The sequence below is a fragment of the Sturnus vulgaris genome, chromosome 8 (assembly GCF_052056855.1).
Source record: "Sturnus vulgaris isolate bStuVul1 chromosome 8, bStuVul1.hap1, whole genome shotgun sequence".
Taxonomy (NCBI): domain Eukaryota; kingdom Metazoa; phylum Chordata; class Aves; order Passeriformes; family Sturnidae; genus Sturnus; species Sturnus vulgaris.
This window is the reverse complement of record NC_142250.1, coordinates 5,255,393-5,281,195: the sequence shown is the minus strand read 5'-3', so window position 1 is coordinate 5,281,195 and position 25,803 is coordinate 5,255,393. Positions and strand designations below refer to the sequence as shown.

Sequence of the window (25,803 nt, the reverse complement as noted above, 5' to 3'; positions counted from 1 at the left end):
TTGACTGGCTTTTGCTGGGCTTCTTGTGCTATCGACAGGATTTTCAGATGACAAACCTGAGTGTTTGTCCTGGAGCTGTGTGTCAGCAGTGGGCAAATCACAACAGTCTGAGGAGCTTTGAGACAAATTACCAGAAGAAATGAAAAATGGATACTTTCTGGCTGTGAATTCTTATTACCTGCAGATCTGACTTCTCCATATTTCTTGTAATTAAAAATTTAAAGCCCAATATTAAATTAAAAAAAATCATTAATAACACCTATTAAGCTGAACTATGGTTTCCCATGAGATGTTGAGGCATCTTTAGTTGATTTTTCCAATTTCATCATTTTGTGTCCTTTCCAGATTTGCTGCTTTTAAAATGAGGGGTTTTGTTTTGTTTTGTTTGTTTGTTTGTGTCTCTCTGTGTAAGAGGGGGATTAATACCACAGTTGAACTTGGGATTTCCAAATATGCCCAAGGAGTCAGCATCCAAAATAGCCCAGCATGAGCAGAGAGTTTCTTGGTATGGACCTTCCAACACCTCACAAACCAGATTTTGTATTTTTCCAACTCTGTGCAAAAACACTGTGGTGAAAAGCAACCACTGAAACCAACTCAGACTTCATATTGTCCTTGTTTCCAGCCAAGGGACTTTTTCAGCTCCTGGGGTTAGACATTCTCTGGGTGTTTGTACAAACCCAGTGCAGCCACATTCCAGCTCAGTTCAAGTCTCTGGATGCTAAAACAGAGTGGCCAAAAGAATCACCAAGCAGAAACAAGTTTAATTGTGGATTTTGATACAGATTGTGGTGCTTCTGGCTTGTGACCATGTTTTGTTTGCCATTGGTGTGACAAAATTATGCCTATGAAGGTTTTATCTGCAGCAGAGCTGGAGAGGGTAAGAAAAAGAAAGGGTTTTCCTATCCCACATTCTACTTCCAAATTGCTACACATACTCTGGATTTCAAAATCTAGCTTTTTTTTCTCTTATTTTTCTATAATCAAGAGTGGGCAGCAATTTGAGGGAGGGGATTGTGCCCCTCTGCCCCTGTGCTCAGGTGAGACCCCACCTGCAGAGCTGCCCCAGCCCTGGGGCCCTGCACAGGAGGGACCTGGAGCTGCTGGAGAGAGCCCAGAGGAGACACCAGGATGATCAGAGGGATGGAGCAGCTCTGCTGGGAGGAAAGGCTGGGACAGCTGGGATTGTTCAGCCTGGAGAAGGGAAGTTTGGGGTGACCAAACTGTGACCTTCCAATGCCTGAAGGAGCCAACAAGAAGCATGGAGAAAAACTCTGTACAAGAGTCTGGAGTGCCAAGACAAGGGGGAATGGCTTCCCACTGACGAAGAGTGGGCTTGTATTGGGTATTGGGAAGGAATTCTTCCCTGTGAGGAAGGTGAGGCCTTGGCACAGGGTGCCCAGAGAAGCTGTGGCTGCCCCTGGATCCTTGGAAGTGTTCAAGGCCAGGGTGGGACAGGGCTTGGAGCAGCCTGGGATAGTAGAAGATGTCCCTGCCTGTGGCAGGATGTGATGATCCTTAAAAGGTTCCTTCTAACTCTGTGATTCTCTGAATGTAATTTCATTACATTATTTGGACTTCTACTAAGATTTGCTTCAGTCTGACACCTCTCCTGTACTAGGTCCTCTGGGGCTGACTTGCTTCTCAAAACACCACCTTCTTTTCTCAACTCTTGCATAATAGTGTAAAACATCAAATGTAAAGCTTCTTTCTCCCTTTTCTCTTTGTCTCTTTTTTTTCTCCCCCATTTTGTACATGCTGTGTTCCTACCACCCGGATCATTCATGTGTTGCTGCAGTGAAGACCATGGAAATAGCATGAAAGATGTTTATACGCTTTGTTCCCATGAAAGGTTGTTCTGAATCAGGATGATAATGAATGATACTTTAAATTAATGATGTAGGGGGAGGCTTTTACTAGTCCTGAAGCCAAGAGAAGTAGTTCCATTAACCTTTCAGAGCTAGAATTTCACTCTAAGGATTGAGTTGAAACTGAATCTGGTGTAGAGACTTGGGAAATAGCTTTTAGGATTATATCTGAGTGCCCAGAGTCTCTTCTCAGTGTTAATAGGCAGGGGAAAGGTGTCCTTGGTGCCTACTGCATTTTCCAGTGCACTGTCTCCAGTTTCCAGTGCTTTGTCCTCTAGACTCCATGTGGATGTGTGTCCTATCACTCATTAAATAATTATATATATTTATGTCTCCTACAGAAGTGTTCTTCATGTGTTACGCATCCACCTTAGCAAATGCTGAAGCTTTTCTGCTCTCAAAGGCATTTTTCTGCCTGGTGAGTTGAGTTATTGGAAGTAGGAGTTGCTGATGCGCCACTTAAAATATATTTAAACTTGTACAAAGAAGATTATATAAAAGATACTGCTGGAGATGAGAAGAAATTATTTCTGAAGTAATTTTGAGCTAGTAATTTATGGAGAGCTGGTTTCAATAGCTCTCTTGTTGCAGGTGTTGCAAGCAACTAAATACTTTGTTTAAATATTTTGTGTATTTAAGCAAATAAATTTTGAACAGATAGCTTCCATTAACCAACTGATTAGAATATCAAACATGTACCCTGTTTCTGAGAGTTCCATAATATCCGTAACCTAAATTTGGAAGATGTGAGTTTTCTTTATGTAACTACGATGAACCTGGAAGACTTGGTGCTGAGCTGGTGATCTGACCATGAAAAAGGTAGGACTTTTCTGTGTTAATGCTAAAATTCAAATTAGAAGATTCCCTTCTCTTTTACATTGTTACATTTGGTCATTTCTGCTTTATTGCATCTGTGCACATTGCAGCTGTGGTACTCCAAGACATCCCCAGGCATATTTTATTCTGGGAAGATATAAATGAAGCTTTTGGCTATTGCCTGAGACTTTAGAATTGAGGTGTCTCAGTCCTGGCATTGGCAAGCTGAAGAAATTTGTGAAGAATGGGGGAGGATGCTCAATACATGAATATAAAGTATAAGGGAAATGTATTGACAATATTAGCAAATAAATCAAGCAGAGATGTAGGAGTTTCTAAACCTGTTCATTAAATATTTACATTTTACACTCTCAAAAATGGAAAATATGTTGACATCTCAATTTATCTTTTTCAACAAACTGTCATACCTGGCATGGTATAAAATTGATAACAAAGAATGAACTGGTCTGGAAAAGTCAATTATGTTTCTTGAAGGAGTGAAAACGACACTGAAAAAAATGTGTCTTTGGAGTCTGGTTTGGCTGGGCTTTATACCTTGATAGTTATGTTTATATAAGATGATGACTGTTTGTGTTAGAGCTTAAAAAGCTTCCTGAACCTGTCTTCTGGGAAGTTCTTCATTGGCATTTTCTGCTGTAACTCCAGTGGCCAAAGGATAGATGTGATGAATATCAGCCAGGAAAGCATAAAGGCCTGGGTTGTTTTCCTCTGCATATGAAAGTGAACTGTAGGAGATCATGGTTTGGAATTAAAAAATTATATTTCTTTTTTTTCCAACAGAAAAAGAAAACTGTTCAGATTGTTTAATGCACATAAGGTTGCATTAATAATTTGTTCTATGTTTGAGAAGGAAAAAAAGAGAATAATTTAGACTGTCTGTTTTCATACTTTTAAAATCATTCCTCTTTGATGCTCACAGTAATCAGACCTCTTCTTCAGCCAGGATATCTGTCTCTGCCATGGGATTTCTTTTCCAAATACATTGAAAAAGAAAAAAACAGTCAATGTGGAAAAAAAATTTAGTCAGTATCACTGGAATTTTTGGTCTTGGGTGAAAGTTGAGGAAATTATATCTCTGAAGGCATCTCTTGTGTATTGTTAATCCTTCCTTACCTGAAGTTGGAAGAGGGCTTTGGTTTTATTGCAGAAATTTTGGCAAATGGTAAGTGCATCTATTTCAGTAGGATGATGTTTCTAATCAGACTGTTTCTGTATTGACAGTTTCTAAATGGCATTTCTTTTATTTCACAGGCTGGAGCCACAGAGTTTGTGTGCTGACATGAGACATGAGGAGGCAGCAGAGCACTTTGCCCTCTGTGAGTCTGTGATGTTACATCCCTTATCGGTTTTATAAACCCCTGGATTCAGAAAGGAGACCAATCTGATATTCACTCCATTTCCACGTGCCACTTGGCTCTTCCTGCCACAGTGTCACATTTATATTGATTCCAGTATCGACTGACTGAAAACTAGGACAGTTGGAGTTGCATCAGGCTCATGCAGGAGAACACAGAAACATTCCCAAAGAACCAAAATACTCGCAGGGAAAATGTTTGTTATGCAGTAGAGGACATTTTTGGACACTTAACCTGTGTGTTTGTATTAATGACCCAGTGATGGTCACAAGCTCTGCAAAACAGTGAGAAAAAAGCACATAGTTAAAATTGCTGCCTCTTCAGGGAAAAGCCACAGACTCAGCTGTAAAGAATTTCATCCATAGACAGGGGCTCAGCTGGGTATTTTGAAGTGAAAGGGCTGGAAGAGGCATGCAAAGACCAAGGAGACAGGGAAAAACAACTGGAACTCTCAGAAAACAGAAAGAGGGATGAGGATCCTGTGGTGAAGGCTGTGTGGTTGCTTTTTTCCCCTTTCCAGTCTGATTTCCTGTAGTTAGGATGGCCTTTCATTAGGACACTCAGCACTTGCCTTTGCAAATAACTGAGACAAAGAGAGACTGAAGCACCTGAAATTTTTGAAAATGAGAGTCCTGTTTGTTGAGCTACTAAGGGTAAGACCTTGAAAGAAAAGTGAAATGGACAGTACAGGAAGGTTGGAAAAAACAAGCCCTGCAATGGAGGCTTTTTAAACCTTCTGTAACAAAATCGGCTGCAAACAAGATGTAAATAGACAGTAATAATGTTATCAAAACGGGAAAATGCCTCTGGACAAGATTTGGAAGGGGATGGTGAGAATTCACTAGAAATGTGTAAATTAAGAGCTGAGAACAGTTCTCAAGTAAAAGGAGTTGTATTTCTGGGACAGTTGGTCGATTTAAGATGGAGATGGTCTAGCTGGACATGCTGCCCCAGTTATACACCAAAGCCTAGGTTTAAAGTATTAAAAATATTTGCTGATGAAGTTGTATAACAGAATATAGCCCCTTTCAGGGCAATGTGGTGGGAGGGATTCACTGGGATGGGCTGAATCATTTGACCCTTATGCTGAGTTAGACCAGTCTGAAGCACAGCATTAAGGACAAGGGATTTCAGAAGGTGCTTGAATAATCTGAATCACTGATTTTCCCAGGCGGGGATCTGTAAGGGAAGAAGCAGAGTGGGTGTGTCCAGAGGGTGTTAGTGAGGGGTCAGCTCGTTTTCTGAGCAGGCTTGAGAGGAAGGAGCCTAGCAGAAATGTCTCTTGATGTCAGATTCTTGTCTTGTCCCTGAGACAGGAGAAGAACTGAGGGCACTATGGATTAACAGAGTGCAGAATACTCCCCCCAGGTCCTTGACATCCCTCAGGTCCTTACCCTGGAGCACAGAGCAGTGGGAAGAGCAGGCAGGGGTGGGGGAGTATGGGAGAATGTGGGCAGTGAGCATGGATGTGTTTTGTGGAGATGGGGTGAACAAGAGGATAAACACTGCCTGCTGCTGAGTGGATATGAGGAAACTATGGCTTCTCACAGGGGTTAGCCCAGGCAGGAACTGGTGAGTCAGATTCAAAAGTGTGGCTTCAGCAAATGCAAAGTGTAAAGATTCATTATCTGTCCTGCTGATTCTGGCACATATTCGGCTGACTCGTTCAGCCACACTAATATAGACTTCACCTGTCCTCCCACACACCTGGGCAGGATGTTTTGCTCCCTGAGTGCTGTCACTTGCTGGCCCAAAGCCCTGCTCTGGGGAGACAGGCTGTGTGTCACCTCTGAGAGGAACATCTTCAGTCAATGACAGCTCTGGGTCACATGGTTCTAAAGCCATAATAACCACACAACTTCAACTGGTACAGGTCTGAAATGTCTCAGCCTGGGATCTGGCTGCTTTGCATCTGCACAGAAATTACTACTTGGAAGGAAAATACTAATTTATCAAGCACTGAAGAGCATGCAAGAAGAATTAAATAAACTCACCTCTCCTTGTTTTCAGGCTTGGACTTAATAAGCACACTGAGATTCTTGACCTTCTAACTGTGAGTAATTATAACAGGTTCAGCAAATGAAAGATTGTAATGTTTAGATGAGTAAAAATGGGTATTTTCTTCATTAATTTGGGAACTGCTCTCAGGAAATCTGTACCTTGTTGGCGCATTAGTCTTGAGTCCACTTTCATTAATGAAAAAATATTTCCAGCATGGTTTAAAAAGGGATTTTGCCAGATTTTTAAAAAGGAAATGGGATCTCGAGCCAGGACTACACATTGCATCCTTACAGGAATTAATGACCCCCACAGCAACATCCCTCTTTAATCCCGGGAAACAGAAAAAGCAGTGTCAAGAGGTGATTTGGAAATGCAAAATTCTTACACCTTTTGTAGAGACGAATTCCTGTTTCAGCATGGGGGAGACTCTGTGTGGGCTTTGCTAATGATGAGAATGGTTGGAATGGGGACTCCTTGCATCTGAAACTGTGCCAAGGCAAAGAGGAGAACCTAAAATTCACAGATATTCACAAAAGAGTGAGAAAATGGTACCCCATGGAGCAAGGCCCTGCCAGGGAAAGGAGAAGCTGCCTAGATTAAGTCACTATTCCCCCACTCCTAGTCCTAAGGAATATTTTGTTCTACATCAGTGAGGAAGGTGGAGGGAGAAATGTGTTTGTTGAGGATTCTTTGTCATACTTTGTTTTTCTTGAGCAGTAACTTAAAATCCCTGAAATTCATCATAAGCCTGGCTGATTTACAAGTAGAGTTTTACAAAGGCTGTAAAATCCGGTGGTTTCACTGGAGCATGCAAGCCAGGTCTATGAGAGTTACAAGCAGAGGAGACTAGACACATTAGACTAGACACATTTTTTTCCTTATTGGCTTTCTCAGGAGAATGAATTAGTTTAGTGACATTTTCCAGTCTTCCTTCATCTTTGTCACAGGAATGTATTGGTTATTCCTTCTTCAGTAGATTTTCCTGGAGTGCATTTCCAATCCTCACTGTCCTTTCCTTTGCCTCACCTATGGCTGGTGAGTTTTAATAGGGGAGCTGAAAGAGTGAATGAAGAATATTGAAAAGGTCAGAACAACCCTACAAAGCCCTGTGGTTCAGGCACAAGGTGGGGATTAACATTGAGATACCTTCCACTGCAGCAAAAACTGAAACACGGGATGAAAACAACCCCTCCATGTGACAAGGATTGCAAGTGGGGAAGGGGAATAAACTCTTGGCCTGTTCCTGTAGCAGTGTTCATATTTTAATGACTTTGTGCTTGTCTTATATGACAAGGTCCTATTTACTGGTAGTTAGTAACTTTTATTTTGCAATTTAATATCTGAATTCTACTCTCAGAGTGTGTGATCAAAAATCAAACTGCAAATTGAGATAATTGCTTTCAGGTTTTTGCTGGCTCTTTTTTCAAATTGCTGACTGTACCAGAAAAATAAACTCTGAACTTTATATTCCTAACAACTACCCAGCCTTCATTTTAATTCTCTTCCCCTTCACCTACAGAAAAACATGAAGAATTATTTTTGTGGAGTTGCTTTTGATATGACTAGCCTTCAAAAATGAAATAATGTTCCATTTCCAAATTTCAAACTGAAACTATTTTTTGGGACAAGCTTGAAATTGGAAAGCCAAAATATTTTGCTTATTTTAGGGGTTTTTTAGTTTTTTGGGGTTTTTTTTCAGTTTGTTTTTTGTTTTTGGTGTTTTGGGTTTTTGTTTGTTTGGGGTTGGGTTTTTTTGCAAAATATAAAAAATTCCCAAATACTTTTGCTCCAGCTGAAATTGCTTTATTGGGGCCTGAGAGGCTTGTTCTGGTCTATGTTTTTGTTGAGCCTAGGTTTTGTGATGTCCACAAAGCTTAGGCAGGTGCTGTGCCCCCGTGGAGCAGGTGTATCAGGTGTTCATTGTGTCCAGGTAGCCTTGGGAACATGAAGTCCCTGGATGAGAAAAACCCCTCAGTGAAATGTTGAGCCTCATTAGAATAATTCCTCATGTTCCAGCTCATCCAAGTCATTACCTCCTTAAGTCTGTAACAGTCACTGCTGTGGCTGATCCTGTATTTTATTTTAAAACCCAAACTGTTTTACCATGTCTGACTTTGTCAGTGCAAGTTTAATTAAAACCTTCTACCAGGTGGAATCTTGTTCAGCGATGTGACCCTTTTCCATTCATTGGAATTTCTCAATTCAATCCCACCAAGTGAGATGGAATTCCCCAGAGTTTTGGTCTGTGGTGAGGCAGGGATGTGGCAGGAACACAAGTTGCAGGGTTTTCCACCAAGCTTTCTCAGCAAGTGAAGAGAGAGAGAAAAAACTCTGGAGAGTTCTGCAGAGCCTTGGGAGGTGCATCATGGCTCATCTGCAGCTCTCTTAGATCCTTATTTTAATCCTCTCAGAGGCTAGGCTTTGTGTTAGTGTTTGCAAGTGAAAACTTGCAAAGCTGGGGAGCAGAATGAGCTGTTGTTTAGGATAAATAGGAAACATTATTTATATATAGGAAGGAATAAAGTTGACATCTATAACAGCATGAATAAACCCAAGAAAGGCACTTCTAATAAATGAGCATTGGATTAACCTATTCCAGCTGAATGAAGTAAAGCAGGAAACACCTTGGCAGGAGGTGCTGCTTTTCTGTGGGAGCAAAGATTCTGCCCTATTGTAGACAGTTGGAAGAATTATAAAAGAAAGGCCTCATAAAATTGGTCCTTGCGCTACTAAATTAATAGCTGGCTTGTCTCTTCTTCTAAGTGCAGCTAAATACTTTGCAAGTTCCCAAGTGAAAACAATCTTGGTATGAAAGGTTTCTTAACACAACAACCTATTCTTCGGTGAAAAACAAGTACACCTGTGTAAACAATAGGGTTTGTCCCATAAGAACCCACGAAAGAAAAATGTAAACACTTGAACCTCAGCACGTATACACAAAATCATCTTCTGGCCTATAAATGGTAAGAATAATAGTAAGAAAACTAATAGCCAATTGGAGTCAAACATGAGGTCTGCAAAAACAGTATAAAAAAAGCATTATGTGAATAAAGAATTGGCATTTCCCACATGAAGAAAATTAAATCTCGCATCATTTATTACAATACTGCTCCTCGTCTTATACCTGAACTCTTAAAACACAACCAGGTTAAGTCACAAATCCCTGGATTTAGGCATTCTACACTGAGTAAATATGACAGCCCGAGGTTTCCTGTGCGTGCTAGGTTAGTGCAATAGGACTTTCTTCTTAGTCAACCTATCACAAGAGTGCAGGGAATCCTGGTGTCCTCTGCTTGTGCCTTGAGAATCAGCAGAATTCGCAGGAGAGTTTGGGTTGGATGGATCTTAAATCCCATTCCACTCCAACTCCCTTCTATGGGCAGGGACACATTTCGCTATCTCAGGTTGCTCCAAGCCCCATCCAACCTGGCTTTGGACACTTCCTGGGATCCAGAAGCAGCCACAGCTTCTTCGAGCAGCCTGTGCCAGGGCTTCCCCACCTTCACAGGGAATAATTCCTCCCCAGTATCCCATCCATCCCTGCTCTCTGGCAGTGGGAAGCCATTCCCCATTGTCCTGGCACTCCATCCCTTGTAAATAATCTCTCTCCATCTTTCCAGTCCTTCAGGTCCTGGAAGGCCGACAATGAGGTCTTCTCATTCCAAAGCTTCTCCTCTCCAGGCTGAACAATCCTATCTCTCCCAGCCTTTCCTCCCAGCAGAGCTGCTCCATCCCTCTGATCATCCTCCTCTAGACTCTCTCCAGCAGCTCCAGGTCCCTCCTGGGCTGGGGCAGCTCTGCAGGTGGGGTCTCAACTGGGCAGAGGGGCAGAATCCCCCCCTCCTCTGCGGTCCATGCTGGAGGCTTAGCACATGGTACATGGGGGGATCTGGGGGCCAAGGCATGGCCATCTCTCACCCACCAGTGACTTGGTAGCTTGGGAGATTGTGGAAGTCCAGTGTGTGTGCCTCCAGGACATTTGAATTTGGGTGAGAATAGCCAAGGAATTAAACTGCATGAGGTAAATAACTGTATAACACTTCCATGGTGGCTACATGTGCATCACCTCTTTGAGCACCTGACAGCATCCATGTTATCCACAGGCATTCTGGTAATCTGAACCAGGCTTCCCTCTGATCACTGCTCCAGTGAAGAATGTATTTAATAAACCTGAGCAAGCACAGCTGTACCAGAACCAGCACTGATTTCTATGTGCAATATGCAACCTTACACCATTTTTCCTGCCTAAAATACTGCTCTCAGGGATGGAGACCAAGGTTGTGGGCTAAAGGATTTCAACAGACATTTCTGTGGACACTTTATAGATATTTGACAGAGGGGCTCCATGGACTCAGAGAATGATGTCTGTGTGTTTATCTAGCAAAGTAAATAGGGAGGGGATGGAGTGTGGAAGAGTGTGAGATTTGGCATGACATAAATGGAATAGTGGTATGGAATAAGGAGCAGATATTGTCCTCCTATGGGCTAGGTTAGAGTTCATTTCTTCTTAGAATCTGGTCCAGGGCTGTGTTTTGAATTCAATACAGAGTAATGTTGATAACATGCTCATGTTTTAGTTGTTACTAAGTCGTGTTTATCGAGTGAACAACTTTTTGTGTCTCCTGCTCTGTACCTGTGAGGAGGTACGCAAAAAAAAGCTGGGAGGGAGCACAGTTGGGACACGTGACCTGAACTGGCCAAAAGGATATTCCCCACCATAAAATGTCCTGCTCAGTATATAAACTGGGGAGTACCTGAATCAGAGTTCAGGGATTTGGTCTGACATTCATCAGTGGATGGTGAGCAATTGTGTTGTGCATATTTAAAAACAAAAAAATTGTTGTTATAATAGTAATAAAATTTGTTTCAATTTTTGAACCATTCTTATCTCAGCCTGCAAGCTTTACTTTTGGTTTTCATCCCCATTTCTCAGGGGGATGTGGGAGTTTAGCAAGTGGCTCTGTGGAGCTTCTTTGCCAGCTGGGGTTAAATCACAATAACGCCCAAAAGCTCTCCCCAGAGCTGCTCTGTCTGCTCATCCCCAGCCTGGATTGATCCTGGGGGTTGCTCCAACCCTGGTGCACATGGTGTTGTTGAATCTCCTGAGATTCCCACTGCTTCAGCTTGTCCAGGTCCCTCTGGAAGGCTTCATCCCTCAGGGGTGTCACTGCACCCTCAGCTTGGTGTCCCCTGCAAACCTGCTGAGCATGCACTGGATCCCTTCATCTGTTAATTAATTAAACACCACTGGTCCCAGTACAGACCCCTGAGGGCCTCCACTGATCACTGACATCCATCAGGACTCTGAGCCATTGACCACCCTCTGGCTGTGACTGTGCAACCACTTCCTTGTCCATCCAACAGTCCATCCATCAAATCCAGCTGTCTCCAGTACGGAGAGAAGGATGTTGCAGGACCCATGTCAGAGGCTTTACAGAATTCCAGATAAATGAGATCTGTGGCCCTTCCTTTGTCCACTGATGGAGTCTCTCCACCAGAGAAGGCCACGGGATCAGTTGAGGATTTTTCCTTGGTGAGGCCGTGCTGGCTGCCCCAAATCACCTCCCTGTGCTCTGTAAGCCTCAGCAGAGCTTCCAGGAGGGGCTGTCCCTGGATCTTCCCAGCACAGAGGGGAGGTTGACATGGCATTGGTTCCCAGGCTCCTCCTTTCCACCGTTTTTAGAAATAGGGATGATGTTTCCCTTTTTCCAGCTTCTGGGAAAATCTCAAACAGAGGGAGAGAAGGCTGACTTTCCCCTAGGGTAAATGTAAAAAGAGATTATTTTCACACAGTCAGAGAAATAACTTTAATTGGGGAAATGGACAATTTGAATGAGGTTTTGCTTCTGCCCATGTAACAAAATGCTATCATGTCTCACAGGGAAAGCAGAGCTAGGAATGTCTGCAAAGATAGCTAAAATAAAAGTGTTGGTCTGAGGCTTGTAACAAAGCCTCTTATCCCTGTAGCATCTTCTCAGTTAACAGTGTTAAGTGTTTTAAGGTCACCAAATTTAAATTACATCAGATATTATTTGCATCTTGATTAGCTATCTTGATTTATGATCTAGGTGGAGAACCCTGACTTCCTTTCCACAGTATAATGATGAGCATAATCTGTCCTAAAATATTGCCATTAAGCTCCTTTTAGGCACTTACTGAAACCTGTCCAACTTGGGCATTACCTTTACAACAAAGCATTGGTTTAAATACCGTAACAGTGAAAATTCTTAAGTAGTTGTAACAGAAATTTTTTTCTTTCTTTATTGGAAAGTTCTCTGTTGTGTGCTATTATTAACTTATTTCTATGATGAAAATTATACAAATTGGGTTTTATAGTTAAGTTCTTTGATGTGTTTGTGTCAAGGTTAAGATTATATTAGCATTTAATTGATTTTGATTGATTTGCCAGTATAAAGAGGAGAATAACTAAGAGGAGATGGTGAGTGTGCCTGAGAGTACAGAAACGAAGAGGATGTTATGTGAAACTGTTTAATCTGAGACATCATTCACCTGTTCTTTGAAAACAATCCTGGGAAGGAGGACATGTGAATAATTTTAGAGGATATGTGTTAATTAGAGATAAGACATCTGTTTGAGTTTGTGTCACTAATGAATGGCATGCAATATTTATTCTGCTTCTGGAACATTTTGTTCTCTTAGAAAGAGATTTCCTCAGAAATGTAAATTGTAGATAATAGATCATCAGTTATCTCCCAATAAGACTTATCAGCACCATCTGTCATTGGCTTCACCACCTCACCTGGTATAAATCTCTCTGACTACCTTTCCATATAAAAACACAAGGGTTTTTTTGTTTGTTTGTTTGTTTGTTTTCATATTTCTGAGCCACTGGAATAAGGAATTCTGTAATATCCCATCCTGAGATCACTATTGTGAGTTTTACTGTGCCCATATTGTTTGCCTTAATCATGTGATCCCACCCCACACATTTCACACCATCACTTCTAAGTAGCTGCTTTGGGAGTGCGAATTTCTGTCCTACAACATGCTTGTTCCATGTCATTCTCTCTTTAGTTCAAAGTCCCCCTTTAAAACCTGTCTCTGATGTCTGCAATCCATTGTTATCCAGCCTTGACATTGGATAAGCTGGAGCCAGTTTGAACATGGGAAGCACTAAAAATATTAATACTCATTGTTTTTTGCTACATACCTCTCTGTCCTCCTTTAATTTGTTTACAGACTTGTCATAATGATGGATTTTGATTTCAAAAGCCCCCAGTCTGTTTATTTGTTTTTACAGCACTTCTATAGCATTCTTTTGGGGTTATTAATGGGAACTCTGAATCAGATTTTATAACTGTTGGGACGTCAAGTCTTGAATTTTGAGCTAGGTAGATAAATTCTGCTGGGAGGAAGAGTAGACAAGGAAAACAAAGATGCTGGGGGGCTTATGCAGCTCAGACGTGTGGTGGAATTGGATGTTCCCTTCACCCAACCAGTCTTTTCCAGGACCCTTGAGGGACTGTATAATTTACTGCTGTTTAATATCTCCACTGACGATCTGGATGAATTGGATAAAGAAATTGAGGGCATCCTCAGTAACTTCTTGGAGAACACCTTGCCAGGTGGGAGTGTGGATGTGCTGGAGGGCAGGAAGCTCTGCAGAGGGATCAGGGACATTCAGCAAGGCCAAATGCCAGGTCCTGCCCTGGGGTCACCCCAAGCCCTGCAGCTCCAGGCTGGGACAGAGGGGCTGGAAAGGGCAGGAAAGGCCCTGGGGGTGCTGTGCCAGTGGCTGGACAGGAGCCCAGGGGGCACAGGGGGCACAGGGGGCACAAGGCCAATGGCCCCTGGGCTGTGCCAGCCGTGGGGTGGCCACAGACCCAGGGCAGGGCCCGTCCCCTGGGCTGGCCCTGCTGAGGGACCTCGAGGGCTGTGTCCAGTTCTGGGCCCTCCTGGCCAGAGAGCCCTGGAGGGGCTGGAGCGTGTCCAGGGAAGGGAACGGAGCTGGGGAAGGGGCTGGAGCCCCAGGAGAGGCTGAGGGAGCTGGGAAAGGGGCTCAGCCTGGAGAAAAGGAGGCTCAGGGGGAACCTTCTGGCTCTGCACAACTCCCTGACAGGAGGGGACAGCCAGGGGGGGTCGGGCTCTGCTGCCAGGGAACAGGGACAGGACAAGAGGAAACGGCCTCAAGCTGTGCCAGGGGAGGCTCAGGTTGGACAGCAGGAGGAATTTCTGCATGGAAAGGGTGCTCAGGCCTTGGCAGAGGCTGCCCAGGGAGGTTTGGAGTGCCCATCCCTGGAGGTGTCCAAGGAAGGGCTGGAGGTGGCACTCAGTGCTCTGGGCTGGGGACAAGGTGGGCATTGGGTACAGCTTGGGCTCCATGGGCTGGGAGGGCTTTTCCAGCCTCAGGGATCCTGGGATTCTGTGATTTCATCTTATTCAGGAGCAGTTTCCCTTAGATCTTTTTGCTTGGTGCTCTCCCGTGTGTTGTAGCCTCACACAGTGTCTTTAACGACCCTCCAGCAATCCCAGTGATCACTGTGATGCCACATGAAGTTTGGTATCCAAGGAGTGTGAGGTGTTCCCTGTATTGTGGAGATCAGCTGAGCTAGATAGATCTCCACCCTGCCCCTGCTCCACCATACCTTTCATACATGGCACAGGCTGAAGTGCTGATACTGCTTTTGCTGAGTAAATTTAAAGAGTTCACAGTGTTCCCTGAGCAACATGGAATCTCTATTAAAAGATAAAATAAAAAGAAAAAAGGATATTTTGGAACAAGCAGAAACAATGCCACACTGTCATTTGTTAGGCAAGCAATGTGAAAATGTGCTCTTGAGACAGGAAAGCAGAAAGTTGCTAAGCTGAAATAGTTGCAGTGAAGAGAGAAAAACTAGGATTCTGTCGATGGAATGGAGAAAATGCTACAAACTGACAGAAAAAAAAACCCAAGCAGACTGGAAAGCAAAGAAAGAGATGTCCCATTTTGTATTCAAAGAGTTCACTTCTTCAGTGTTTAATCACTACCTCTCATAGTCTCAAACACTAATTTGTTACATTTACCTTCAAAATTCTCAACTCTTCCTTATCTTAATATGTTAATAACACGTGTACTACAGCAGCATGCATACTACATGCACTATGCTCTGTAGTAAAGTGTAGTGTAAAAAAAAGCTAAAAAAAATGGAGAAGCACCATTTTTAACACCTTCTAAAAACACCTTTGAACACAGAATTTTTGCTTGCAAAGGCAGAGTTAGCCTCTAGTAAAAACATTTAGATACAGGATCTTTTTGGTTATTCTAACATGATCTCAAATTCTCAGGTTTCAATTATCTTTTTCACGTGGAGAACAAAACAAGAGAAGAGTTTCCACAGCTTGAATTAATTTCCTTTATATTGATTAAACAGTTATAAAACCCCAAAACCACATTTACAGAGGTCATCCAGTGGTAAATTAGGAAATAAAGTAAAACAATCGAGATACAAAATGCACTGGTGTGGTGTGAAATGCAAGGTTGTGTATGATGCTGATTTGAAAGAATAATATTTCATCCCAGAACTTATAACATCCAAGGGTCTGTTGGCATTTTCTGGATCTCCACCTGGGGCGTTATCAGGAGGGAAAGGAGTTTTAATGCCCAAACTGCTTAACACTACCAGGATCTCCTCCTAAATGGGCAGTGAAGACAAATTGTACCTTGCTGAAGTAACAGGAGAAGCAGCAAGGTTAGGAAAGGGCTTCCTGAATTCACTTAACACTTTCCTTCAAGACTGTCAGCCCTGCAGAAGGGAGCAGAGCAGGAGCTGATCAGGTACAGGAGGCCCTATGTTTTCACATTTTCCTCAATCCCAAATGCATTCCCATCTTACAGTTAATTAAGCAGAGTGGATTTGGTTTCACTTACACCATTTAGGGAATGGCCCATGCAATACATTCTGTACAGCAGGATTCATACAGATTTACTTTTGTGTTGTCACACCTTTCAGGCACTGTCTGGTGAGAACTACTGGGCTTTTTGTCACATGTCACTGAGAGACTAATTTGTCACATGTTATGAGACAGCCAGTACGGTAGGGATATCCTCCTGTAAGACTGGAATAATGCAGCAGTTATAAAGCTGCTACAGCCGTGACACTTGATCAGCGTATAAATTCAGTATTCACAGAGCCTTCATTAGCTAACCAGAGACTTGATTATGGGCAACTGTTTATTTTGGGTAATGGTATTTAAACTTGGGTAACAGCTTTGCTTATGTAATCAAGAAAAGTTTCTAGGTTTCTCTTGCTGGAAACACATTCTTTGTGATTAACACAGAGGGAGGGAGTGTGGAACTCGCTAGCAAAACTTGCCCATATTAAATCGATTGTGAGTGCCAGAGGCTTTCACTCTGTTCATTTGCTTTGGGAAGGTTGAAAAGTGTAAAAACTTTTGCTAGAAGTCATTAAGGGTTTAGCTGTGCCTTGAACATGCGCTGAATGCCCATCCCTTTTCCTGGCTTTGTACCATGGCTGGAGGCCTGTGCCTGGGCTTGTCTGAGCTAGCCCATTCCAGGAGCTTTGGCCTGGTTTCCTCATGAGTCACAGTGTTTGGATGAGATCAAAACTAGATCAAGGCAAACACAAGATGATCAAGTGTAAGTGTTCTGTCATGGGAACAGTTGAGAAGCTGTATTTAAACTGTGAGGCAGAAGGATATTTTAAGGTTTGAAGGTGACCAAGGGGTGTCAACTTGCTTGTTTAAAAAGAAAAAAAGTTCTGTGTCATCCACCCATCTCTGGAAAACATAAGTTTAAAACACTTCTCCCAAGGAGGTCTTGAGCAATGTCAAGGGATTTCTTCCACCTTCCCCTGCTGATTAAGTTCTTGGTTTCAGCAGAACTTTTTTCCCATCCAGTGAGTTCAGGTTAAAGATGGGTGTGTGTGAAATGGCAGGTCCTGTGCTCTCAGCCATAACTCTACCCTGTGGCTGGTTTTACACTCAAAATGAAGGGCTTTTTAAACTGACTCTGACTTACTATTTGCTTGCTCATGCAATTGTCCTTAAAGTTTATGTGTGATCTTAATCTCCAGGAGGAGATTCACAGACTATTTTCAAGGTTGCTCACGTTTCTGCTCAGTTCACTACATCCAGCTTAGTGAAATACCAATAAACTCCAGAAGAGTTCCACACTGATTACTGAAAGTTCCGCAATACAGGCTTTCTCTTCTCAAAATTGCTGGTGTTTAGATTTTAAGAAAAATGTAACATCACTTTGAGCTGTTGCATATAATAAAATTAATATTTGATGTATTTTATCTATCACCTAGTGAATTACAAGGTTTTAATTTTGCTAAATGGGGATCCAGCTGATACTTTTCCCAGCTGCTGCACAGGCTGTAGTATAGGAGTCCTAAACTCTTGACATTTACAAGCTCAAAAGGAATTACACATTTAACAAAAGTTTCAGCAGTATAAAAAGTGTTTGGCAACACTGTACAAGTTAACCTGTGCCCTTTAATGTTATTGTCTTCCAGAAGCTGCCAGTGCTAAGTGATTAAACAATAAATCATGACACATGGAGACAACAGCAATTCCTGGAGCCATCTGTAAATGACAGACTTCTGGAATGCTCTTTTATTCTCTGGACACAGTTTGTTCCTTGGAATGGTTCATCAACAAGGGCAGTGGACTTAGAGGCTTTCTGTCATGCCTAGTAAAATATCTTACCTCTAGTGAGGGAGGGTTTGTTTTTGGGAGGAAGATTGTAGTTTGGAAATTCGTATTCCCACGTGAGCAGAAGAGCTGTAACTTGAATTTCCTTGAGGTTGATAGCACAACTAAGGACAGAGTTCCAACGAAAAGAAAGAAGCTGTCCTGAATTCTGGAACATGCTTCTCAGCGACAGAAATGTACTTCCCATCTGAAAATGTCAGTTTTTATATTTTCTATGTGATACAAGCATGTGCTGATTACCTCTGGAAGAAATCTGTGTAAGTTACTTCTCTTGTGTGATTTTGTGGATTTTCAGCTGGAACTATACAACTCTGTGAAATTAAAATTTGAGAGTTCTTTTAGACATTAGGATGTAAGGTTTATTGCAGGTTTTCATAGGAAGTTACTTATTTGCATTAAGGTTTTTTTGAAAAGCAAAATCAAAAAACACTAGATCCCCTTATCCAGGTTGTGAGATGAAGTGCCCAGTGTACAGAGAGATTGACAGGGTTCCTTTGGATTTAGTCCTGAAAGGCAAAGGAGCCCAGGAAGGCCGAATGTGCTTTAAAAAGGAATTGTTAAATATTCGGGAGAAGGCTGTCCCCATGTGCAGAAAGACAAGTTATCAGGGAAAAAGACCAGCCTGGTTAAACAGAGAGCTTGGGCTGGAACATTGAGAAAAAAGAGAATCTATTGACTCTGGAAAAAGGGTCAGGTAACTTGGGAGGACCATAAAGATGTTGGAAGATTGTGTAGGGAGAAGATTAGAAGGGCCAAAACCCAACTAGAACTTGGTTTGGCTTGCAGTTAAAACAACAAAAAAAGTTTCTATAAATGCCTTTGACAGCAAAAGCACAGTCAAGGAGTCTTGCTCATTGTTGAATGCGGAGGGGAGTACAGTGACAGGGGATGAGCAAAAGGCAGAGGTACTTAATGCCTTATTTGCCTCAATCTTCAATATCAGGACCATTTGTCTTCAAGATACCCAGCCCCCAGAGCTAGAAGTTAGTGACAGGGACTTGAGTATATCCCGGAATCTAGGAGACGGTTGGTGACCTGCTCTGCCAATTAGACACTCACAAATCTATAGGCCCTGAGGGTCAACAGCAGCTGGACACGAGGCAACAGTGAGCTCAGGAGGCCAAAAAGGCCAAGAGCATCTTGACCTGTATAAGGAATAGTGTGACCAGCTGGACCAGGGCAGTGACTGTCCCCGTGTACTGTGAGGCCACACCTCAAATGCCACATCCAGTTCTGGGCCCCTCATTTTAAAAAGGATTTTGCGATTCTGGAGGGTGTCCAGTGAAGGGCAACAAAGCTCATGAAGGGTCTAGAAAACAAGTCTGATGAACAGCTGAGGGAGCTGTTTAATCTGGAGGAGGCTCAGGGGGCACCTCATCACTCTCCAAACTCCCTGACAGGGGGATGGAGTGAGGTGAAGCCTGTCTCTTTTGCTGTGCCTTCAGTGAGAGGAGCAGATGAATGGACCTTAAGCTGAGACAGGGGTGATTCAGATTAGATATTAAAAAACCCAATTTTCACTGTTTGGGTGTCAGGCATCAGAAGGGGCTGCCCAGGGAAGTGATGGAGTCACCACTCCTGGAGATGTCCAAGAGGTGTCTCAATCTGTCACTGGGTGATGTGGTTTAGGGGTCCACTGGCAGTGCTGGGTGGATGGTTGGACTGCATGATCTGGAAGGTCTCTTCCAGCCTTGATGATTATGTGATTCTGTGGGTGTAATTGCATTTAAAAACTTTTCTAGGTTTTATTTCTGGACCATACACTGGACTCTGGAGCATTCGCTTGTCTCTCTGAGCCTGTACAACATCCCCTCCTTCCAGTGTCCCACACCCACCTCTCTGCCTCAGGACCCTGCCTGTGCCAGAATGTCCCCTTTTATCTCTCTGTCCACCAAAGTCTTTCATGAAAAGTTTTCTAGAAGATTTTCTGGAATATTTCCTAGAAGATTTCCTAGATCCTTTTGCTGGATGTGCGTAGAATTTGCATGTGGCTATCTCTGCACCACCACCCCTGCATACTTCTGCTGTTTATAGTGAGGGATGTGGGTGGGTGGCAGGCAAAAGGAACATACAGGAAAATAATTTACTCTTTTCTGAAACAGTGAATGTTTAACCTCACAAAAAGTACCCAAGCTCTGCCCGTGGGAGATGTTGTAGTCCCATCTGCCAAAATATGTTTGTTCTTTATAATTTCTCAAAGGAGGGTTTTGACTGCCAAAAACCCATCTGATCTGTCTTCTGATACTGGTTGACATTATTGTAATAAAAATTAACTTTGTTCAATTTTGCTGCTTGGGAAGCAAATTGCCAAACGAGCTTAAAATAAGCAAGTATATATTTAATAAATTATCCTTTAAAGAATTAATTTTTATTGGAATTTCCTTATTACTGATGCTGAAGAATATTTTATTGAACTGTTTCTATTCTCTGCGAATCAATATTTGCTTGTTCATGATAATGGTACATGTGTATAGTCATTTAGAATTGCAGTCATTAGCCCAGTATGCCAGTACTTCTATTACAGCAAATGAAAAATGTTGCTTTTTAAAGGAAAAAAGTCTAAGTATTATGATATGTTATGATAACGATTGATATGATATGATAATGATTAGACCAAAAGATGTTAATCGAAATAATTTACTGCACAATACAGGAACTATAACTATCAGCACTGTGCACTATTGTTAAGACAATATTGACACAATGATATTAAAGCTAACAAAAACAATTATTAGGTAGAGATTGATGTCACTCACCCAGACTAAGGACTGTGGGCACATCTCTCTGGCTCAACGTGCAGGAGTAACTTTGAGGGATATCCTCATTCCAGGGAGGAATTCCACACACACCCCAGGAAGGGGTTTATTAGAAGATCCTCCCATTAAAAGGTGGGTCTGTGTTTCTGCAGCGTAAAGAAACCTTCGGTCAGTCAGGTATCCCCAGGCTAGCTCTGTCAGTCAGTAGATTTAGATAAGTTATTGGTGGCATCACTTCTTTCTTCTTTTATCAGGCCTGCCACATCTTCAGCTCACTATCAGGATGTTTAACTTCAGGATTGATGACTCAAGCTGCTTTCAGCATTATTTGTCCCCAACCGAGGATGATGTCCACTTCTCCGTCTGCCACTGACAGCTCTGAAAATGGGACATTGCTGGAGTTGTTCTGCCCCTACTCTAGGCAGAACATCCTGCTCCAGTTCTGGACTTTAACAGGAGTGGGGCCAGTGCCTGAAAATTGCCATTGAACATGTATGTTGTTTTTAGGCAGATTTCCTCTATTTCATAGGTGGCCAAGCCTTGCTCCTCCCAGGATTGAGCTGTAGGAATGCCTAGGCTGGGCATTGCAGGGGTTCTTGACTGGGCCACTTCCACCAGCTGAGCTGGAGTTATGGCACTGCTGGATAAGGGCAACAATTTTGTAGAGGTAGAGGGAAGTTCTGTGGCCAAAACCTGAGAAGTTAAATTGCAGAAAGACGACGTGAACTCCTTTTCCAGGTGTGCATTTGTCATGTCCACTCTGACTGACCAGATCAAACATGTGACTGTCCAGGTCTGCACCCAAGGCAGCTGTGCCTCTCAATTTTTAATTTTTTTTTTTTTTTTTTCATTTCACAAAAGTTAAAGTGGAGTTGTTAGAAAGGAAATGAAGGAGATACAGAAGTGTTTAAGATGCAGTATATATCCGATAGACTTTTTACTGCATTATTTGCTATTATTTCCCTGTTACTGAAAAAAAGGTTTCCTGATAGATGTTTCAATAACATCTATTGCAATAAGGAAAACAAAGATCCTTTTTCAGGAAAATACCAGTAAAATATCTAGTGAGTATGAGCAAAGCTTGAATGAGGTTAATGGCATATTTCAATTTTGTGTATATTTTCAGATTTCATATCAAATTGCAAAATGAGCTCAACATATTACAGCAATATCAGCTGGTTTGCATTAGCTAAACCCAATGGGGGAAAAATATTGAAGTTTGATTTTTTCATTTTTAAAATGAGCCTTCTAAAAACCACAAAAGAACATATGAACAACTTATGGAGGCAGAAAAATTCTGAAGTGCTGCTTTAATATTGTATATTTAAATCAAAATAAAGATTCCCAAGAAATTGTGGGGACAGAAGAAATACAGCTCATGCTGCATTTGAAGAAAAAAAAATTTTGTGAGACCGATTTTTCTTTTTTAATTGCTTAAAAATACTACATTATCTGACAAACCTGTCTTCATTTCAAGTGTACAGCAAATAAACACACCTTAAAATCTTTGATATTTTCCTGTCCAGCCATGTTCCTTCTGCTGAAATTTACTGGATTTGGCTTCTTAGTACCCAGTCCTGGTCTCCACACAGCTGAGGCAGGAAAAGTGGGAGGAGCAGCTGGATGTCCAGTGGGCTCTCCCAGAAAACCCTTCCCCTGTTACTCCCCTCTCCATATGCACACACAGGAGCATCACTTGGAGCAGGGAGATGGAGCAAAAAGGCCGGGGAGAACACTGAATCTGGAGAAGCAGTTAAAGTGTTTAGATACTTCCAATTTAAAAGAGAAGATGTTTTCCTTAAGAATCCCCCCAAGGCACTGCTGTGCTGTGAAGGGCTCTGGAGGCCTTGAAGGAACTTCCACTGTGGTTATCCTGTGTGGAGAGAGTTGTCAGCTCAGCCATGACTCCTCAGTCACTCCGGTGATGTAAATTATAAGTGTGTGGTGCACCCTCCAAAGAGAAATAGAAATCACAAGGCTGTAGCTGTGCCAGAACTCACAAAATGTCTCCACCTGGAGGACTGTCCAGCGTGGAGCCTCAACATATGGAAGAAGTTAACCTGTTTGAGCCAATCCAGAAGAGGCCTTGGAGATGCTCCAGGGCTGGAGCCCCTCTGCTCTGGAGCCAGGCTGGGAAAGCTGGGGGTGTTCACCTGGAGAAGAGAAGGATCCAGGGAGAGCTCAGAGCCCCTTCCAGGGCCTAAAGAGACTTCAGGAGAGCTGGAGAGGGGCCTGAGAGAAGGGATGAAGTGTCAGGAAAAGGGGCAATGGCTTCCCACTGCCAGAGGGCAGAGATAGATGGGATATTGCGAAGGAATTGTTCCCGGGAGGGGTGGGCAGGTCCTGGCACAGGGTGCCCAGAGAAGCTGTGGCTGCCCCTGGATCCCTGGAAGTGTCCAAGGCCAGGCTGGATGAGGCTTGGGGCAAGCTGAGATAGTGGAAGGTGTCCCTGCTCATGGCAGGGGGTGGAACAGGATAAGTTTTAAGGTCACTTCCTACCCAAACTACTCTGGGATTCTCCTTTCTTCTAGGGGGAAATAATTCTGCATAAACACAAGCAAAATTCCCAGTCACAGGTATCCTTTAAAGTGTGTCCCAGTGAATGATTTGACCTGCTTGTCCATAAACTGCTGGGAAGGGGGTGTTTTTCCTTCACACAGAGTGTGCAGTTAAAACTGATGTATTGCCAGGAGTGTGCTTGAAAGCTCTCAGACAGAAATGGAAAGAGTAAGAGAGCTCTATTGCCATACCCAAAGTTCTACTTTAGTCCAGATTATCTCATCAAATGCTTTTTAGTGAAACTAAAGTCTTCCTGTGCCCAACTGTGAAGCCTCCAGAAAGCCTTACCAAAGGAAGAAGGGTTCCATTAAGCACTTTGTCCAAGCATCCTCTGAGTGCGGGATGATCTAGAATTCCAACAAAACTTCGGGTAGTATCTTGAAGGCCATTTCTATCTTGTTTTCCAGAAGTTGCTTCACATTTTCCCTGTTTCTAACTTTTGCATAATCCTATAAAAGATGAAAAAAGGATATATTTGGCTTTTCTGTGTTGCTGTTACACAAAGTAAGTAATTGAAGAATATTAACTTACTGATTTGGGTCCTATTTGTATGCTGTACACTTCAAACGCCCTTGACAATTCCAAAGGATCCTTCTTTCTCTCGCTCCTCACTAACTCCTGCATGTTGCTGTTGTGTGTAGCAAACTTCTGTTGTCTCTCTCCCCTGAGGAGCTGGAAATGACTCCTGTAAGGCAAGTACTTAGCAAATCCATTTGTAAAGTGCATTTGGAAAACTCGGGAATGTGTGTGTGTGGGGGGGGGGGGTGTGGTGTTCCACATCAATGGAAGATTATTCATTCAGTGTGAATTTAGTTACACATTTTCGAGGCAGTATAGATCTCTCTTCTGAAAATAACCCATCAAATTTTCTAGGCAGAGGGGACCCACCTAAATTGGTGCCATTTTTTTCATGTATTCATAGAAATATGGATTATAGAATGAATTATCATAATTTTCTCACAGCATACCATTTCATGAGTGATGTTAATACCTTGATGATTGATAGTCAATGTAGAGGGGAGAACATTAATAGTAAATACAAGAGTTTTATTTCCCTGTCTATACATTTTTATTGTATTTTGCCAGAAACACACACTGCTATAGCCTTGCTGCTTTTGTATATCACACTATACAGCATGTCCTGAATAATTTTTTCCTGAAAAAACGAGCCAAGTAATTTATAAATATAAATATACCTATATTTATGACCTAATAAAATTTGATAAATTTGGTTTAGGTTAGAATACAACATTTTATGAGTAATCACATAGGTAGGTGCACACATTGTATTTTGAAATGGCAGTAATTTACTGTAATATCCATTGGTATAGACAGTTTTAAAATGTGCTAAGTTACTGCCTTGGACCTTCAGTCTTAAAAACCCTAGTATCCTATGTGAATAAAAGATGGCTCTTAATAATTTCTGGGTTTCATGCTCACTGGCCAAGTCCTTTTTTTTTGTTATTCTCTCTTTTTCTCTTACAGTCTTCACTTCTTCAGTCCATTTTCTGCTGCTTATAGGTCTTGCCTATGAGTGTGATGTGTTAAAAATAAACCAACAATGGCAGATTTCCATTTAAAACTGATATTGTTCCTTTAGCACTGAAGTCCCCAGCACAGGAAGGACATGAATGGACCTGTTGGAGCAAATCCAGATGATCAGAGGGATGGAGCAACTCTGCTCTGAGGAAATGATGGAAAATTTGGATTGTTCAATCTGGAGAAGAGAAGCTTTGGGGTGACCTAACTGTAGCCTTCCAGTGCCTGAAGAGATTGGGAAAGGTATCGGGGGTTGGCCTCCTCTCTCAGGGAACAGGGACAAGGGGAAACGGCCTCAAGCTGTGCCAGGGGAGGCTCAGGTTGGAGAGCAGGAGGAATTTCTCCATGGAAAGGGTGCTCAGGCCTTGGCAGAGGCTGCCCAGGGAGGTTTGGAGTGCCCATCCCTGGAGGTGTCCAAGGAAGGGCTGGACGTGGCACTCAGTGCTCTGGGCTGGGGACAAGGTGGGCATCGGGCACAGCTTGGGCTCCATGGGCTGGGAGGGCTTTTCCAGCCTCAATGGTTCTGTGGAGAAAGCCTACAAGAAAGATGGAGCTTGGGCAGGGCATGGAGTGACAGCACAGGGAAGGAGTGAATTCAAACTGAGAGTAGGTTTAGATTGCACATTAGGAATAATTTATTCCCTGTGAGGGACGGTGGGGAAGGCCTGGCACGGGATGCCCAGAAAAGCTGAGACTGCTCACCTCTGGAAGTGTCCAAGGCCAGATTGGATGGGGCTTGGAGCAACTTGGGGTAGTGGAAAGTGCCCCTGCCCATGACAGGGAGTGGAATGTAGAGACATTAACTTGATTTTTTAAGTAGGCATTTGCTATTTCAGTGCTTTACCAGGAAAAGATGGAAGTTACACTCCAGGACTGGAGATGGTACCTCTGTTGTTTAAGAAAACTGCTCTTGTCTTTAGTTGTCGCTCCAGGTATTCAGCTGCAGAACAGAGATGCAACTGCACAGCTCAGTATGGACCCCAATTCTCTTCTAAATTAAAAGATTGGCGTTTAGTATTTCTAGGTCATAGAGTTTCCCACACTGCCTTTCCCTGCCTAGGTAAATATAGCTGGCAGTGTGTCTGAATGTACAAAAAAATTTTCTGAATTAATTTCTTTAATGCCAATGCTCAATATTGGGTTGATTATTGTACTGGCTAATTTGAAAATACAGACTTCATTCAGAACATGTTATAGCTTCATTTATTTAGG

General features: G+C 42.6%; 2 long non-coding RNA genes across 2 annotated transcripts in view; one reads left to right on the top strand and one right to left on the bottom strand.

The window, feature by feature from the left end:
- LOC148222957 (uncharacterized) overlaps positions 1-22,574 on the top strand; it is a 451,561-nt gene extending 428,987 nt beyond the window's left edge. The window contains exons 15-17 of the long non-coding RNA XR_015805067.1: positions 2,210-2,286; positions 3,957-4,021; positions 17,539-22,574. This is a non-coding gene — a long non-coding RNA (uncharacterized LOC148222957). The remainder of the gene's footprint in view (positions 1-2,209; positions 2,287-3,956; positions 4,022-17,538) is intronic.
- LOC148222956 (uncharacterized) lies at positions 14,674-23,719 on the bottom strand. The gene is made up of 3 exons (XR_015805072.1): positions 23,341-23,719; positions 20,494-20,639; positions 14,674-14,758 (listed from the first exon to the last, which is right to left on the bottom strand). It is a non-coding gene; the product is annotated as an uncharacterized LOC148222956 (long non-coding RNA).
- Between the last annotated feature and the right edge of the window lie 2,084 nt (positions 23,720-25,803).